The sequence below is a fragment of the Aethalodelphis obliquidens genome, unplaced genomic scaffold (genome assembly GCF_003676395.1).
Source record: "Aethalodelphis obliquidens isolate GAN/ISIS:26980383/991018 unplaced genomic scaffold, ASM367639v1 scaffold3, whole genome shotgun sequence".
Lineage (NCBI taxonomy): Eukaryota > Metazoa > Chordata > Mammalia > Artiodactyla > Delphinidae > Aethalodelphis > Aethalodelphis obliquidens.
Window position 1 is genome coordinate 57,930,448 of NW_020837947.1, and position 19,094 is coordinate 57,949,541.

The window sequence follows — 19,094 nt, forward strand, 5'->3', positions numbered from 1 at the left end:
ACCATGTTCTAGGCATTGCCACAATGATATAATGGCTAAGAAGAATAAGAGCTAGTGGGACTTCCCTGGTGGTGCAGTGGTTAAGAATCCGCCTGCCAATGCAGGGGACACGGGTTCGAGCCCTTGTCTGGGAAGATCCCACATGCTGCGGAGCAACTAAGCCTGTGTGCCACAACTACTGAGCCGGTGCTCTAGAGCCCGCGAGCCACAACTACTGAAGCCCGAGCACCGAGAACCCGTGTTCTGTAACAAGAGAAGCCACCACAGAGAAGCCCACACACCACAACAAAGAGTAGCCCCCGCTCACTGCAACTAGAGAAAGCCTGCGCACAGCAACAAAGACCCAACGTAGCCAAAAAAATAAATAAATAAATTTATTTAAAAAAAAGAATAAGAGCTACTGTGCTCATGGAGTTTGTTCTAGAGGGAGAGACAAACAATAAGGAAGGAAACGAACAAACAAGACAGTTCCACCTTGTGACATATAATGAGGGAAATAAATGGGGGACTTGACAGACAATATACCAGGAGGTTGATTCGTTTAAATAGAGTTGTCTGCAAGACCCCTTTAAGGGGCTGCCTTCTGCACTGATGCCTGGCAGAAGGGAAGGGCTCAGCCCTTCTGGGACCTGGAGAAAGACCATACCAGGCACTGGAAGATGCTCAGAGGTGGAGCTGAGTTTGGCTTGTTCCAGGGGTTGGAAAGGGGCCAGTGTGGCTGGAGCATAGGGAGTGAGGGGGTGTGTAAGCAGTGGGGTAGGCTCAGACCTCGTTGGGCTTTGCCCGTAGCAGTGATTCTCAGACGGAACACAGCACGGTCGCACTGGCCGTTTCCAGCGAGCGTCCACTTGGGCTGTGCCTTGTGTTAGCTATTTAGACTCCTGCCCCAGAGATAGGCCATGGCAAGGACCACTGTACTGTAAAAGCATGTGTTTCACTATTTCCTGTTACTCTTCCCAGGCTGTCAACATTAGGTGAGCTGTTGAGAACTTAGGAGCTCAGCCCCTAGAGAGGCGACCATGTCACCCCCTGAGGACATACGCGGGAGCAGAGCACAGGTTGCCCTTGTTCCTGTTCTGACCTTCCTGTTTATCCAGAATCATTCTGAGACACTTGCGTTTCCTTTGGCAGCCCACATAGCACTTAACCTTCACCATGCAAATCAGTATTAATCTATCAAGGATTCAAGGCCAGCCTGTTTTTGTCCCCATTAACCTCTGGCTAGCCCTACACTTCTCCAATAAAAGAACTCCATTTCCTAATCAATGGTCACTTCCCGATGGAAATCATAATTATGGTTATGCAGCATTTGCTTTGCATACACAGCTTTTATGAGTGTGATTCATAGAAGTGAGGCAATGGGACTGAGTAGGTTGCGTGCCCAGTTGTTTTGCTCATCTCAGTTTCCAGTTCTGTAGGGTGGCCATATATATACTTTATTGTCCAAGTAGGGGTGCTTTGGGGGAATGAAAGGAGGCTCTATTAATAATTACATCCTGAAAGTAGACATAAACTGAGGTGTGTTGTCACCCTAGGTTTTCAGTATTTGGATACCACACACTGCTATGATATTTTCTAGGTTTTTCACATAACAATGAGTGACAGTCAGTCTTTCTTGCCCCAATATGATAATCAAGTACATTAAGTCCACGCATTTTATGGGTTTAAAGAGGAAGTCATAAAATGACTCTTTTATTTGTGGCTGATGCCAAGCATATGAAGGCAGTAGCTGAGCCTAAGCTTGTAACGTCAGTACTGCCCTGAGGCTCTGGATGGTTAGGAAAATGGCAGAGAGGTCGGAAAGCTCTTTGCTTCCCTCTCTTCCTATCCACGTCCCCGCATGAGGACAGCGCCTCTTGAACGGGAAGGGGTGGAGGTGGCAGGCAGATCATTTGCCTGATGGTCTCCGGTCAGACCACCTGCTAGTGACAGCGAACGTGGAAAAGGAGTGATTCCCAAAACAAGGAATCACTTACCACAATGAGAACCTGGTGTGTGTGCCAATAAGCAAGGAACTGTCTCAAGGGGAAGGTATGATTGGGGTGAATCGAATTGATCACTCGTGGCAAAATAGATAACGCTGCGTATCCTCAATTGGCAATAATAATTTTTTTTATTATTCTTTAATTTATTAGAAAATCTTTAACAAGAGTCTTGGCTGAATGTTTGCTAATTTGCTTAAGGAGCACAAAACCGTGGGATCAATTTAACACTGTATCCTGTCCTCCCTCCTCAACCCACACATAAGCCATAGTCTCTCAGTCAAGTTAAAGGTTTTCTTCAGATACTGAGTCACAGTGAATCTGCTGTTAAGAGAGTCTTTCGACTGGGATGACATTCTTGAAAATGCAAATTATTCCTAAACAGGACCTGATGGTTTGCTTTTTCCAAGGACAACTTTTCTTCTTTAATATAGAACTAACTGAGGCCTGCTGTGAAGAGAGTATTTAGTTCAGTAATTTAGACTAAGTATTTATACCACAATTTCCCACGAGGGTTTTAGTAAGTCAGAGATGTTGACATTTACAGGGACGCTCACCTCATCCTCCAAGGACCCATCTCCTCCTCTTCTTCCTGCACACTCTTGTTCCTACCCTTTCCCGCTGTAGTTTTGGAGGCTGCAAAACCTGAGCCTCCTTCTGTACCAGGAGAGCTATTCCCTCAAACCCGTTTGTGCTCCATTCAGTGCAGCTCCGCCTGGAAGCAAATATTTTTGCGAAACAACTGGGATATAATTACATGACTAAGAAATAAGACAGGGATGGGGTTGTGGTTTGATTCTATGGAAAAATAACAAATTGCTGGTGTGAATCCATGGTTGCAGGTTTAAGGATGCTTGACCCTTGAGGTGTTTTGCCATCTAGACCAGTGTCCACAAAAATATAATGTGAGCCACATATGCAATGTAAAATTTTCTGGTAGCCACATAAAAACAGGTGAAATTAATTTTAATAATTTATTTTATTTAACCCAATATGCATAAAATATTATCATCCTAACATGTAATCAATTTGCAAAGTATTAAGGAGATATTTGACATTCTTTTTCATGCTTAGCATTTGATATTGGGAACACGTTTCAATCCAGACTAACCACATTTCACATGCTCAAGAGCTACACGTGGCTAGTGGTTACTGTATTGGAAGGGACAGTACAGATGTAGATCATTGCTACTCAAAATGCCCATGCCAAAGAAGACATACAGATGGCCAACAGGCACATGAAAAGATGCTCAACATCACTAATCGTCAGGGCAATGCAGATCAAAATCACAATGAGATATCACTTCATACCTGTCAGAATGGCTATTGTCAAAAAGACAAGTGTTTGTGAGTCTGTGGAGAAAAGGGAACCCTAGTACACTGCTGGTGGGAATGCAAATTGGTACAGCCACTATGGAAAGCAGTATGAAAAATCTTCAAAACATTAAAAATAAAACTACTGTATGATCCAACAGTTCTACTCCTGGGTATTTATCCAAAGACAATGAAAACATTCATTTGAAAAGCTATAAGCACTGCAAAGTTCATAGCAGCATTATTTACAGTAGCCAAGATATGGAAGCAACCTAAGTAGCCATCAACAGATGAATGGATAAAGAAGATGTGAGATACACACACACACACACACACACACACACACACACACACACACACAATGGAATATTGCTCAGCCGTAAAAAAAGAATGAGATCTTGCCATTTGCGACAACATGGATAGAGATGGAGGGTATTATGCTTAGTGAAATAAGTTAGACAGAGAAAGACAGATACTGTATGATTTCAATTATATGTGGAATCTAAAAAACAAAACAAACAAATGAGTATAACAAAACAGAAATAGACTCACAGAGAACAAACTAGTGGTTACCACAGGGGAGAGGGTGGGGGAGGGGCAAAATAGGTGAAGGGGATTAAGAGGTACGAACTGCCAGTTATAAAAACAAACAAGTCACAGCACAGGGAATATAGTCAATATTTTATAATAACTTTGTATGGTGTGTAGTGTATAAAAATATCAAATTGCTATGTTATATACCTGAAACTAATATAATATTTTGTGTGTGTGTGTGTGTGTGAGTGCAGCTGTAACTTTTTTTTTTTTTTTTTGCGGTACGCGGGCCTCTCACTGTTGTGGCCTCTCCCGTTGCGGAGCACAGGCTCTGGACGCGCAGGCTCAGCGGCCATGGCTCACGGGCCCAGCTGCTCCGCGGCATGTGGGATCTTCCCGGACTGGGGCACGAACCCGCGTCCCGTGCATCGGCAGGCGGACTCTCAACCACTGCGCCACCGGGGAAGCCCTAATATAATATTTTAAGTCAACTATACTTCACCTGAAAAAAATGTGATCCATGGACAGATGTGAGCTGTTTGCTACAGGTCCACAATGAGATAAATTCAGGAACTGAAAGGAAGTGTTTAAAAACTTTGATAGCAATGTGAAATTGCCATGACATCCAAGCATGTGAGCATTTAAAAAGTAATCCACCCTTATTGTATTTTAAAGAATATTAGTCTGCAATTGATTGGGGGTGAGAATGGAGGAGCAGCTTGAATCTTCCTCACAGAGAGCTTGAGAAACCTTGCTCTGGGGCTTCCACTATTCCTGCTCTGCATTTCTCAACCTCAGGTTAGCCCAGCAAGTTGCAGAAATGGATCCCTCAAGGGTCACTAGTATGGCTCACTGTGGAACTGTGGTGTCATTCGGGTTCTCATTATCCTCGATGTTTCATGATATTTAACTGTTGATCATCTCTTTTTCTCTCTCCCTAAGATTAGTGGTTCTCTTATCTGATTTCTTCATCACCCTCCTACCTTCTAAATCCAGGTTCATTAGGGAGTAGCATGGTTGGAAGTGAGCTAATTTAGAAAGAGTAATTTGTCCATTGAGCCTAATATGGTGAAAGTGGGAAGCTGAGAGATGGGTCGGCAGGGAGAGAAAGAGCACATGTGTTAGGATTCTCCAGAGACATAGAACCAAAAGGATATATTTCTCTGTATAGATATATCTCTGTTGATCTAGTTATCTATCTATCTATCTGTCTATCTATCTATCTATCTATCTATCTATCTGAGAAAGAGAGAGAAAGAGAATATAAAATATTAGCTCATGAGATTCTGGAGGCTGAGAAGTCCCAAGACAGGCAGTCGGCACGGTGGAGACCCGGGAGAGCTGGTGTGTAGTTTCATTCTGAGTCTGAAGGGCTGAGAACCAGGAGAGCCAATGGTGTAAGTTCCAATCCCCAAATCTACAGAGTCGAGACCCAAGAAGAGCCAAAGTTCAGTCTGAGTCTGAAGGACTCAAATGTCTCAGCTCAGAGCAGTCAGGCAGGGGGAGCTCCTGCTTATTCTCGGAAGGGTCAGCCTTTTGTTCTAGTCAGACCTTCAACTGATTGGACAAGGCCCACCCACAATGGAGACAGCAATCTGCTTTATTCAGTTTACTGATTCAAATGTTCATCTCATTCAAAACACCTCACAGACATACTCAGGATAATGTTTGACAAATACCTGGGTGCCTTATGGCCCAGTGACGTTGCCACATAAATTAACCATCACGGAGCATATGGAATTCAGATGAGAGGTGGTAGAGCCTGCGTACAGGCAGTAGTCAGGCGGTAGAGAGGAGAGGAAGGGACCAAGCTGGGAGACCCAGGAGATGGACAATGGCAGGATGCGCGAGGGAGGGAGCAGGAGAGGCTGACTCCAGGCTTGGTAAAGGGATTCCAGGGAGGGCCACATCCACTTTCCCCTGAAAGTCAAAGTATCCACAGTGGAACCCCTTCCCTCCTCCTCTCACAGTCCCTTCCTCTCAGCTGCGTCTCCTGAAGGCCATTCTGTGAATGACATCACCAGTCTCCCAATCACATGGGCTCAAACCTGGAGTCACCTTTGCTCCCCATATCCTTTTCTGTCCCATCACTTGTGGCGTCCTATAGACTATTTCCACAGACCCTCTCTCTTCCAGCCTCTTGTTTCCCTTCACATTCCTTAGCAACCCACTAGACTAGACTCCTTACCTCTAGCCAAGCTCTTGCAGTATTCTCCTAACGCGTTGTCTTCTTAGCAGCCTCTCTGTGCTCCCAACTACCTCGCGTGTCACTGCCAAACAATCTTAAGAAACAGCTTCAAGGCTGTCTTCCCTTCCCCCAGTGTCCACTCACTGGCTGCTAATGATGTCGAGTCTCCCTCCTCAGGGATCCCCCATGCCCTGGCGCTAGCAGGTGTTTCAAGGCTCATCCTCCCTGTGTTACAGAGCTCCCTGGGCATTGGGCACTGTGTTCCTGAGGGTGCAGCCCTGATGGGGTGAGAGGTTGTGGAGGGAAAAGCAGGCCTCACTGGGAGCACATGGTAAGGGACTTTAACCTGACTCAGGGGTCTCAATAAGCTGAAGCTTAAAGCATTTTTCGGAATTAGCCAGGAAGAGGAAACCATACATGCTAAGGCCTGGACATTAGAAAGAATGTGATGTATTCGAGGGCCTAGAAGAGCAGCACATGGCTGGACCCACAGAGGGGAAGGGCAAGCTTAAAATGATGCCAGGGAGGGGCATAAGACAACTCTCTTAAGCACGTGGGCTTAATTCTAAGAGTAGTGGAAAACCGTGGAAGGATTGTAAGCAGGGGTGTGAAATGATCAGATTTGCCTTCTTAAAAGTTCACTCTAACTGCTGTAGATTTTAACTATTGGTCACCTTTTTTCTCACCCTAAAACTTTCTCTAACATTTTTAACCCTGGGTTAATATCTCCATGTAAGTTAGGAATTCCAAAATGTATTTGTCCAAGAAGCTATTTCATGTAACATCTCTCTCACACTCCCCGTGCGCTTTGGAACACCGTCTGAGAAATGCTGACTTAGATAACTTCCTCTGCCCGGGATGTCTCCTTGCCCTATTGCCCCATTGAAACCCAGTGCGGCTTGCCAGACCCAGATTCCACCCATCTTTCCAGTCCTGGCACAAATGGCTGGAGGTTCTCCCAGATCCCACTGTCAAGTGTCAGGTCAGTTGTCTTCATCCCTTAAGTCAAGGCTCCTCTCAGATCTTAAAAGGCTGCAATTCTAGGGTATAAGAGAGCTCGGTCTTTTCTGAAGTCCCGCAGTGCATTGTTGCAGTATCTCTTGGGCACTCATCAGTAGACTGTGCATTAGTGCAGAATGTGTATCTGTCTTAATTCCCCATGAAGGCAAGGGTTGGGGGTTATTAGTTTCTGTATCTCTCTCATATCCCTACTACCTTGTCCAGGGGAGGAACTTGATTGCTATTTCATTAATTCTCTGCCCTCGAGAAGCCACATTCCCACTATTCTAGGCCACATATAAGTACAGCTTCCTTGTGTCTTGGGCAGCACAGCAAGCCTCCCACCTCATCTGGGAGTCAGTCTGTCAGCACCTGTGTCTGCAGGCGTGCTGCCGGGGAGAGCTTTCCCTACGCGCAGTCCACTGGGAGCCTGAAAGCCTTGGCAAACTCCTGCTACCTCCCCTCTATTTTTATCCTCAGATTGAGGCTCTGGAATGCTTTCCAGAGATCCCCAAGGACACCTGGAAAGCACAGACCAGGACAGGCATGCGAAGGGCTTGCTCATCTCTCCACCAAGCGCTTTCTCAGCTTCCCGGTCCATGAACCAGAGGGGAAAAGGTCTGCTTCCTGTCGTGTCTTTGGGTGTTTCCCAGCTTGCGCCTCAGAACAGGCATCCTTTGGTCCAAAGGGTATCACAGCTGCGTTTCCCCTTTTGTGATGGCATGTGTGTGGTGAAGGCAAGTGGGGAGTAATGGCTTTTGTCAAAGAGTCCATCCCCCCCCGCGTCAGCGTCGGCTCCCCTTACCCTGGCTTGTTCCTCTCGCTCTTTGTGGGAAGGACTGTCAAAGGATGTCAGGATAAATTCTCTGCTCCTGCTTGTGCCTTTTCTTCCTCTCTCCCTCTCTCTCCCTCCTCTCTTTTGATTCTGTCTCGATGTCATCTCTTCAAAGTATACTACCTGTAAAATATTGATTCACAGCAGGCTGCGTCTGCCATGATCAGATTTCTCTTCTGCTGGCAGCAGTAATAAACTACCACAGACACTGCAGACCCGGTGGCAGCTTCACCGCCGCTTCACACGCATCCGTCTGTCTTCTGCCTGACTCTACATAATGAAACAGCATCCGGAGACATTTCAGAAGTAGAGAAACCAAGTAACAACCAGTGGGGACGTAAAAGACCCAGAGGAGCCTGCAGACGGAAGTTGTCACAGGTATCACCCCAAGCCGCAGATGAATCACAAGCTCCCTGGTTTCCTGACAGCAACTGGAAAAACAGCGATGGAAAACAAAGCTGCCCAGTTTACTGCTCATGGGAGCATAACGGCAAGGGTTCTCCACCTCCTTCTGACTTTCTCCCTTTCCCCCAGCGTCTTGGGCCAGCTTGTGGAATTGCACCTTCAAACACTGATAACTTGTGATCCCTGCTGGGAATATCAAACCTAGAGGAAGCTCTTACGTAACAGAGACGTGAATTTAGTTTGTGTAGAAAAAGAGAATTAATGGCGAGGCAGCGGGCTTGGCCTTGAAGAGCTTGGACTCTGGAGCCCAAGCCTGGGTTGGGTGCCTGGCTCTGCCACTTACCGTCTGTGTGACGTGGGGCAAATTACTACGTTTACATCCCAGTTTCCTCGTTGGTATTATAACGGGATTGTTACTGTGACGAGTTGCAAGGCATTTAGAATAGTGCCAGGCTTATAGCACTATTGAAATGTTTATAAAACACACTCACAGGGCTTCCCTGGTGGCGCAGTGGTTGAGAGTCCGCCTGCCGATGCAGGGGACGCGGGTTCGTGCCCTGGTCCGGGAAGATCACATATGCCGCGGAGCGGCTGGGCCCGTGAGCCATGGCCGCTGAGCCTGTGCGTCCGGAGCCTGTGCTCCGCAACGGGAGAGGCCACAACAGTGAGAGGCCCGCATACCGCAAAAACAACAACAACAACAAAACACACTCACAAATTTCCCTGATGAGGAGTCAAAATCCCAGTTGGTGGGAACGGTGTGGGCTTTCCTCTTCCCTTTGGGGGATGTAGGTCGTCATCCAGAAAGACTTCCGGAGCAGACAGGCAGCTGGAGGTTGAGCAAACCCCATCCCCTCAGGCTGGAGGGGGAGCCTGAACATTCTCCTCTTGCTTTGTCTGCAAATGTGCACTTCTTCCAAGGTGTCCCACTCTCTGAGAAGGTGACTCTTGATTCTAAAGCACAGCAATTGTGGGAAGAGTTTTCTGAATCTCAGTGGCGTGTGTCTGTGTCATTCGCATCCTGGCTGGGGAGGAAACTATTAAAATGAGAAGCGGCCATCCGAAGTCAGTAAATCCGTCATCAGAGATGACAGCTGTGTGTCTGCATTCTGGTTTTACTGCGACTTTGAGCAAGTTGGTGAAGGTGGCAGTGGCATCCAGCTCTGGCCTGTGAAGAGTTATGATTTTCTACCGTATTAGCTACGGAAGGGACCCTACCACTTAGCACCCTCTGGGGAGCCTTCCGTTTGGCAGTACAGGGAAATTTACCCCTTGTGACCAACTGTTAAGCTTCCTTTGAAGCCTCTCTTAATTCAGATTTGGTTCAGCTCACGACGGCTTCGGAGTCAGTGGAGAAAACGTTTACGATATGACAAACTAGCAACCTGTATTTTTTACGTACCGTTAGAGAAATCATGGGTCTTTTATTCTTGCGTCCTTCTGCTTTTTTGGGGAGAGATGTCCTCTGAGAGCCCTCAGTTCCTCACTTTATATTCTTTCTCCTCTTCAAGCCTCAAAGCCTCTGTGCACACAGTGGCGGGCTTCCCTTTGATGAGGCAGGCTGGAGAAAGTTTCATCTGAAGCCCGTCAGAGCCAATGGTCTGCGGGTCAAAAGGGAGACTGCTGAGTCAAGTGGAGCATCCATCCCATCCCCGGGGGTTTAGTTCCTCAGACCAAGGGGCTTTATTTCCCTTCCCCAAAGGCCTCGAAGGGCACTGTGATCTCATGGGCTACGTGTGGTCCCAACGTGCCCAAGCTGTCACCCTCACCATGGCATGCTCCCAGAACCGTGCTGTTCTTCATTATGTCAGGATCCTGAATTACCGCATGTGTCTCTTTTTGGAGATAGAGCGGGGGATTTAGCACTGTGCAAAGCATCCAAAGGTGGAGCTGTGGGAGAAAGAATGACTGAGCAGAGAGTGGCAAGCGAGGGGCCAGCAGCAAGACACGGGCCCTCAGTCTTGACCTTGAGCCAGGGTTTGCTGAATATATGATGTGGAGGCTGAATATCCCCTATGAAAAAGGGAGGGAGGTCCAACCACAAGGAGGGGTACAGTGGTGTGATTCATGGCCTGGGTATGGAGATCACTTCTGCCGTCATGTGGCCTTGGGGAGAATGACTACACCTCTCTGTCTCCAGCTCATCTTCAGAATAGATTGTTAGGAGGATTGGATATGATAAGCCATGTAAAGTGCTTAGCGCAGAGACCGATACAAAGGCTCAGAGGAATGTTAAAACATGTTGATACGAAGAAGTATTGAGAGTAAGGTGCTCCTCAGGATATAACCCCTTGGGAACACAGTGGGAAAACCATGGAGAAGGGATTCTTTAAAGGGCCATTCAGTAAAGAACTTAAAAGTCACCCTTGGCTTTATCCATACTCTTCCTCCTATTTACAGCCTCTGGTAAGCAGTAGGCACTCAATAAATATTTGTTCAATATATGAACAAATATTCAGTCTCATATTTCTATCCATGAGTTCAGCAATCATCAGTAGTCTAAAAAATTGCACCTGATTGCAATTGTATTGTTCCTGTCAATTAGAAAGAAATCTTCCTGTTATCTATTTTGTGCTTTTTCTGGTCTGAAGCTTAGGAGTCTGTGTTAATTTGTGTATCTGGGTTAACCTAACGTTAACGGTTTCCTATACATTTACTTAGCCAGTATTTATTGAGAATCTTCCATATTTCACTAGGTGCTACAGTTTAGTTTCCACCCCAACATCTGAAGTATATACCTTGATAAGTGTTAAGACAGATATAAATAGAAGCTGCTATGGAAATGCAAAGGGAGAGAGCTTTACCCACCTTGTGAGTGTGTGTGCATGCAGGGACGGGGGAGCTCAGGAAGGAGACGGTGGAGATGGTGGCTTCTCATACTCTGATAGTGATGCATTACATTTCAGTGAATAGGTGGATACCATGTTGAGAAAAAAATGTTTGGAGACTGACTAAACATTTAGTGAAATATACTCTGGTACAAAGGGATGAAAATCTTTGGATGTGGAAATGTGACTCTCAACATCCGGCCTTGCAAAATATAAAAGAAAAAAATACCTGTACTAAACTTCCCTAGTATGAGTCTCTTAAACACTTATTTGTTTGTTTTCCAGCTTTGTTGAGATATAATTGATATCTTTAACCTTTAAAGGCATTTGGCTCTGTGATTGTCCTCCTGGAAGGTCAATGAGAATGTGGAGCAGATTGATGGGGAGAAATGAGTCTTTTATGATGAACTAAATTACAATTCCAGCTTCTGGTGGCAGGAATTAACCAAAAAAGGCAAGGGTGTTGTGTAGGACATTTCTTTCATAGTTTCTGTTCCTGAAGGGAGAGAACAAGAGAGCTTTCTTTTATATTGACTAATGTCTGTCAAAGAAGAACAATGCCAAGTGTTAAATAGAAATATCAGTATATCACTTTTACTAATAACATTGAAATGAGACACGGACTGCCTGCCATATTACTTAGGAAATTGCTTGGATAACGGAAGCCCTTGCACTTCATGAGTAAACACAGACAAGGGTACAGGAGTCACAGGGAAGCTAGTTCAGGTGATGGCCTGGCATTCACAATGGTAAAAAGAAGTAATGAAGGCTTGAAAAGCAAAGGGAAAACTCATCTGAAGAGTGAGGATCAAAAACGTTTGCTAGCATATTTGCTCATCTGTAAAATGAGGAGTTTGGGACTGGATCACGTCCAAGGTTCTTGCCATCTTTGACACATTACGGACCTATGGATCCAATAAGGAGCAGACAGGCAGCAGAGGGAAATGACTGACTTATTAATTGGAACTTAGTATACTTTTCTTCTCAAGAATTAAGATTCTATAAACAATGTTCAAATTCAGGGCATTTTTAAAGATAAAAATGAAACTATCACAATATGCAGGCAAAAATTACAGAACACAGATAAGTGTCATACTATCAAACTGATGCTCCGATCATGTGCGGTTTTCCTCTGTGAGTGAGGTATACGGAAAGGTCATTAAATCTTTGGGGTATTGAAGAACTTTTAGTACACCATTTCTTTGTTGTGCTAAAGAGTATCCCTAAAACCTCAAAGAGCGGAGAATTTTAGAAAAATTAAGTAACTTATAATCATGGTGTATTGATATTGAGAGAATCTGCTTCAGAATAGAACATGAGAGGGCTTCCCTGGTGGCGCAGTGGTTGGGAGTCCGCCTGCCAATGCAGGGGACGTGGGTTCGTGCCCCGATCCGGGGAGGATCCCACATGCTGTGGAGCGGCTGGGCCCGTGGGTCGTGGCCGCTGAGGCTGCGCGTCCGGAGCCTGTGCTCCGCAACGGGAGAGGCCGCAGTGGTGAGAGGCCCGCGTACCGCAAAAAAAAAAAAAAAAAAAAGAATATGAGATCAGTGCATGTCATTAGTTCATGAAAATTTCTATGTTCAGTTGAACATTTTTGGGAGAGCGAGATGTTCACCAGAATAAGTGCTCCCCAATCACAGAATTGTCACTGGAAAGTGTCTGCCCAATCATGGACATCTTTGCCACACTCCTTGCTTCTTGGTAGGGTCACATGACTATTCTTGTTGGTGGGCTATTAGTGGAAATGATACACATTTCTTGGCCCAGGGTATGGAGAATAGAGTGTGCCTTCACCAAAGTCTGTGTGTCCTTGTGATTGGATGTAGGGAACTCTGTAATCCTAGGGAACGGCAGAACCGCAGGATGGAGGAAGCCCAGATCTCTTACTCACTGAGTGCAAGAAACCTGCCCATCGACCAGGAATACTGCATAGTGCTGTTAAGTGAACAGGAAGTAAACTTCTATTGACCTTTTGGGGTTTATTTGTTATAGCAATTACCTGATTGATATAGGCACCAAATCCCTTGGTCTTCTACAGGATGGTAAATGAGTTCATTGGAGAGAAACACACACACTCTGATGTATGGGTAATGGAGCCTATTGGAAATCCTGACACGTTCTGTGCTCTAAAGCTATGAGGAAGGAGAAATCAGTAATCCTTTTTCTTTTCTTTCTTTTTTTTTTTTTTTTTGGTGATGTTAAGATCTTATAAAACAACTGGAGTTCTCTGGCTTTTTTCTTGCCTAAGTCAAGGTGGGATATTTTGCTTCAGCCATTCAAAAGCATCGAAGAGTTGCTTCTTGATAATTTGCCACCTTGATTTCAGAGAGAAACACAAGTTTTTGACTTTTCTTTGGCCATACTTGATGAAAGGGGACAAGTATAGTCATTATGAGGTGGGCAAAAAAAATATGGTTAAGACTTGGGAAATAGCAGAAAATGCCATTTATTTTTATACTTAGTCCATGAGCAGAGAAAACGAATCATAGAATCTTCAAGTGTCAATAGCCACATTACATTTTTAATGTTATTGCTAGCATTAAAAAACACAATGGACCAAATAACATGTGTGATAAATATATCTGCTAGTCAAAGGAATTTCCTATTAAGACTCAATCTTCCCTCTTTCAGTCGGTACTCACTGGTCTTTGTAGCGGCTAGTAGTCAGTACTCTTTAAGTACTGAGCTAACGGAAACCCAAGAGTGAGAGAAACAGTCTCATATAGTCTTAAAGACAAAACTCTATATTCTGGTAAAGTTTAAGAATTGGCACCATTGTAAAAATTGGTAGAAACTGATAATATCTAAAACCTGGGCAAGGGAAAATGGATCACTGTAAAAAAATGTTGTGTGGTAAAACAGTTTAATTGGTATGATGACAAGATGAAAGAAAAACGGAATTGCGGTCAAATTGTTGTATTCACATCAATATATTAAATAAACCAGCTAGTTTGGGCAAAACTAATAGGAACCTATCTCCTAAGAGCTGAATGTTTCCAGATACCTCTGTGTTTTGAACACCTCAAAGAGTCCTGCTCTCTCTGGGATGACTGGTTTTGTGTATAATTCACAGAAAGGCTTTATCAGTCAATGTCTGCTTCACTCAACTCCCTGTTTGTGTGAAGATTAAATATTTAATCATTGCTCTTTGAAAGTTTCCAAAACAACTCAGTACACATTTTGGTAGACTATTAAAAATTTATTTTCATTTTCTTTTTTAATGATCAGGGATTACTTAGAAATAACAAGTTCCACCAGGGCCAGGACTAGGTTGAGGGAGGGAGGCAAGCAGGGTATACAGTTTAAGGAGGCACTCGTCCTCACCCTTTACTTGCATGACTCTGAGAGTGAGTTCTTCCTTAAATGTGGTGCCCTAGGTACTTCACTTGCCCCACCCTAATCCCATCCCTGAATGCCACAGATAAACTATCATGAAAACGGTATATTTGAGGTGTGCAAGGCAATCTGGGACTGCTTAAACATAGTTTACGTCTGAGTTTGGGTATCTGGTAGTAATTTCTTAATGAGAAATGCAGGAAAATCAGCTCCAATGTCAAGGTGAGTTCCTGCTGAGCAAATGACACCAGGAAAGAAAAGCTCCTCTTTTGGTCTTTGCTTGAATAATAATAATAATAAAAAAGATCTATAATTGGATTTCCTTAAAGGCATGGAGAACTCACATCTTTATAACTTTTCAGACTGAAAAGTAGTCCTTTTGAATTCTATTAACTTTGCAGCCTACAGTTTTTAGAAAGTAAGATTATGTAGCTTCTGAAGGAAACCAGGAGCAATGAAGGGAGCGATATTCGCATTCACAAGGTATTCTGTGTTGGCAGATTGTCACCTTTTGTAGAAATATCACAATTTTTCAAAAGGACCACTTTGAAGATAAAGAATTATATTTAATTTTTTTTTTTGGTTGTTGTTAATAAAAAGTCATTTTGAATGCTCACTTTGCAATGGAAATCCCATTGCCCTTTAGCATGGGGCAGCCCACTTCAGGTAACCGCACAGCAGTCAAGGGCACCATCCCCCTCTCATCTTCAACTCTGAGAGAATAATAGCCCACACGCACACCTCTGCCACTTAAGTTTCTAAAGATTCCTGTTAGCAGAAGAATGAGAACCCGGTCATCTAGGAAATTTTAGTAATACAACATCTAAAGAGATGGCAGCTAATGGCTACAGTAGAAAAGAGTAGCTAGCCAATTTCATGCATGGGTCACAATTCTGTGTTTTTAGATTCCCATCTTAGTTTAAATTCCTAAACCTCCAAAACCTGTAACATGTGAGAAAGAGTTGGCTACACTTGGGTCACTGATGAGAAAACAAGATCTCCAGAAAGGTTGCCCTCTTATTCCTGACAGAAGTTTCAAGGGATCAAGATTGGTAGATTGAATCTCCTCTCTTAGGAAACTAGATTTCCACATCACATAAAAGATGGTGGCAGTTTTCATATATGTGATGTCACAGTCAGGGCTCAGGAGGTGACCATAAATGTAACTGCTGTGCTGAATGCATGGCTTCTAGGATATGATGAAACCCTACTCTGCATTTGCTTCTACTGCTCCTTTAACATTTAGGCAGGGAGGAGAATCTTTCTCTGCCCCTGGAGAGATGATCCCATGATTTTCATGATGATTCTTAGATAAAAGATTGGTATAGGATCCCTTTAAGCTGAAAACAAAGTCTCAATTCAGAAATTAGATTTTCTGGCCCAAGCGGTAAACTCTTGCTTTCATCCTCTTGCAAAGGGAAGACTTCAGCGCTGAAGCCCCACCCCCATGTTAAGGCCTGTATTGACGTCTTTCATTTCCTACTTGTTTCCTGCTTCTCATCTCCACGAGAGGGAGGGAGGAGAAGTGAGAAGCTCTTTCCTGGAGGGCGCTTTCCTGGTTCTTCAGAGAGTCCCATCACCGGGGCCTCTCACCTGCAGTTCCCGCGATGTAGGCGAGGTTCACGTGGCCTCTTCCTGGGCTCCTGGGCAGTGGTGGATCGGCTGCAGACTCCTCCTGTTGGCGTCTAGGACCCAACAGAATCTCGCTCCATTGTGGCCTCCTTCGGGTGCAGGGGAAACATGGGCGCTGCAGGTGCAGACTGACTGGGCACCTGCTCCCCCGGCCATCGTGGTCCTCAGCGTGTTGGGCGCAGCTCTCAGGGGCTGCATCCCAGAGGATGCCCTCACTAGGTGCCAGGTAAAGGAGTCGCACCCCTGCTGAGGATCCTCACACTACGAGTAGGTAACAGGTAACAGCTAATGGCCCTCTCCAAATAAATCTCTTCACCAAGTCCCTTTGCTCTTCCTTCCATCCCTGGTCCTTGTGCGTAGCAGCTCTCCTGCTAGGGCCTGTTGTATTAATGCCTCAGTCCGAACTGCAGCTGGAGGATTCCCATTTTAACACCGTGCTACATAAATGAAACAGAATGATCAGGAGATTTTCTATTAAACATAATTTATAGAATGTCTAATGATTTAATGATCTTTATCTGCTTAATATGATCTATCTGGTAAAAATCCTTCGCTGAAGCCTGCTCCGTCCCGGCTACGGTACCGGTACAGTTAGGTGATGTGTAGTGTGAGGATCTTGCTCATGTGCTTTGACCCAAACGCTCTCGAGCACAGAGACATGTGCTCCTTATTCACCAGGGCCAGCCAGGATGTGGGTCCTCCCCGCCTCAGTCATTCACGCCCTGGCTGATTTTGGACAACCATGCCCACTTTCTCCAAAAATGGAGGTGCTTCCTAAGTGCCTCTTTCTTTTAAAAGGCAGTAAATATTTCCCCCATCTAGACACTATATTAAGTCTATAACTCACAAAGAATAATTTCATAAGCTATTGGCCTAACACCCTTTACCTGCAATTTAGCGTCCTCAGGAAGGGTTCTTGTCAAGCATCAGTGACATAAATACACCTGCTAGATCACCAAAAGCTGCCATACCCATGTTTAGAAAAGTAAACCCTGGCTGTCTAGGGGGCGGGAGATGCAGGCTTCTTTCCCTTATGGGGATCCGGGACCTACTGATGTTTGAGAACGCGGCACTTCTGGACAAAAGAATTATCTAGGAAACCTGAAGGAGCTACGTAAATAGCTGACATCTAAAGAACTTTCCCTCTTCATGCTTTCCTTCTTGTTTTTCCTCTTAGTTTTGGAGCTTGGAAGATAGCACTCAAAGAGTGTGTCAGCACTGTGGGGAGAAGCTGAAGCTGACTCTTTGGAAGTGCTCCTGGCTGGAGGTTTTCAGCAGGCAGTCGTTGTTTCTGTCTAAGTTGTTCCCCTCAGCTCACCAGGGTGGGAAGCTGACAGGTACTGCAAAAAACACACAGAGAGAAGGGAGCCTAGCATAGAATACAGTTTTAAGGGAAATGGTAATTCACCCCATCAGTATTCAAACCGCGTACTTTCTGCTCATGAAAGCTTTAATGCAGGGAAAAATCTTACGTAAGCAAAATATTTGCCTTGAAAGAAAAATATGAACAACCCAAATGAGGTCATTTCCTATAATTTTCTATTCTTTCCAGTAGACAATGCAACACATTTTACTGAATATCTTCTCTACGCTCACAATGGAGACATAAATTTGAATAGGTTGCAGGCCCTGCCTTCCGGGAGCTTACAATGAGGAGGAGATTAACTGATATTTGATAGTTAACCATCTACTGCTTTAAATCAAAATTGATTTTCAGAGCAGCAGTGAAACTACCGGTTTTCTACTATGTGGCAATCATGACCAGGAAGATATTTCTAATGTTAATAATGTCTCCTACCCAAGGAACTCAGGGGATGTTCACAGCACAATGGCGTCTAAAACCAAAAGCCATAGAGCCTGTTCTTTTATTCATGAGAAAAGACTGAAAATGTATCTGAGAATACGTGTGTCCCCTCTTTCCAGGGACTCTTTTATTATTATCTTCTAATTCCAAAAGGATACTTCCTGTCTCTGTGATTTAAGCAAAAAGTTATTCCTTAGAGCTCATCCTCAGGGCTTATTCTTTCGTTTATTTGGTGAACCTCGTTTCGTGGCCTATCGTGCAACCCCATCATCCATTCTATAACTTAGCATATCATTTTACTCTTAGCTTATCCAGCTTACATGTTTGGTGTAGAGCAAATCCATCTTTTTCTCCAGCATAATGAAAAAACAGGAACCTTGTGTTCCAATCAAGTGAGGCTCTTCGTCATCACATTGTTTGGAGCTTTCTTATCTCCATTCTTTTTTCTCTCTTCTCTTTTCTCTCCATCTCCATTCATTTAACTCCTTCCCACCTTTCATGTATAACCCAAATGCTATCTTTCCTGGTTAAACCCAGTAGGTCTCCCCTGACCTTCCCACCAAAACCAAACATTTGTGTTGTGAACGCCCATTGTGTAAGGCATTAATGCTGTCCGCTGCATTTGTTTCTCTCATTTAGGGCTTGTTAGAAGATTGTTCCTCTCTACTCTGAGCTCAAGTGTGGTCGTGGCGCATTTTCAGCCAACAAAATGTGAATGGAAGTGATTGTGTCACCTCCATGTGGAAGCTTTACGAGCCAGTATGTGCTTTGTCGTATTCTCTGTTCCCTCTGCCGTGACGACCGGTGATAATCCACATGGTGCCACATCAGCCTGGGTCGTAGGTTGACAGTGATCATGATGTGGAATAACGTTTGTTGTTTAAGCCATCGAGGTGGTGAGGTTGTTTGTTACTGCAGCAGAACCTCGTGTATTCTGACTGATAATGTGAATACGTAATGCTGATGTCTCTTCGTTCAGTTCACTTCTCAAAGGTATGCTTGATATTCAGTCCAGTTGAGACTTCAGAGGATGGCAGCTCCAAGCCAGTGTCTAATTGCAACCATAGGAGGGACTCTGAGGAAGAGCTAAGAAGGAAAGCAGGGTTTCTGGTCACCTGTTTTCTTAGTGGCTATGGAATTTCTTTCCAAAGGAGTCCTTAATACATAAGGAGTGTGTACAAGTAGGAGGTGAGTAAGACAGACCTTCCTTGGCTGACCCTGTGAAGGCTGGTGTCCC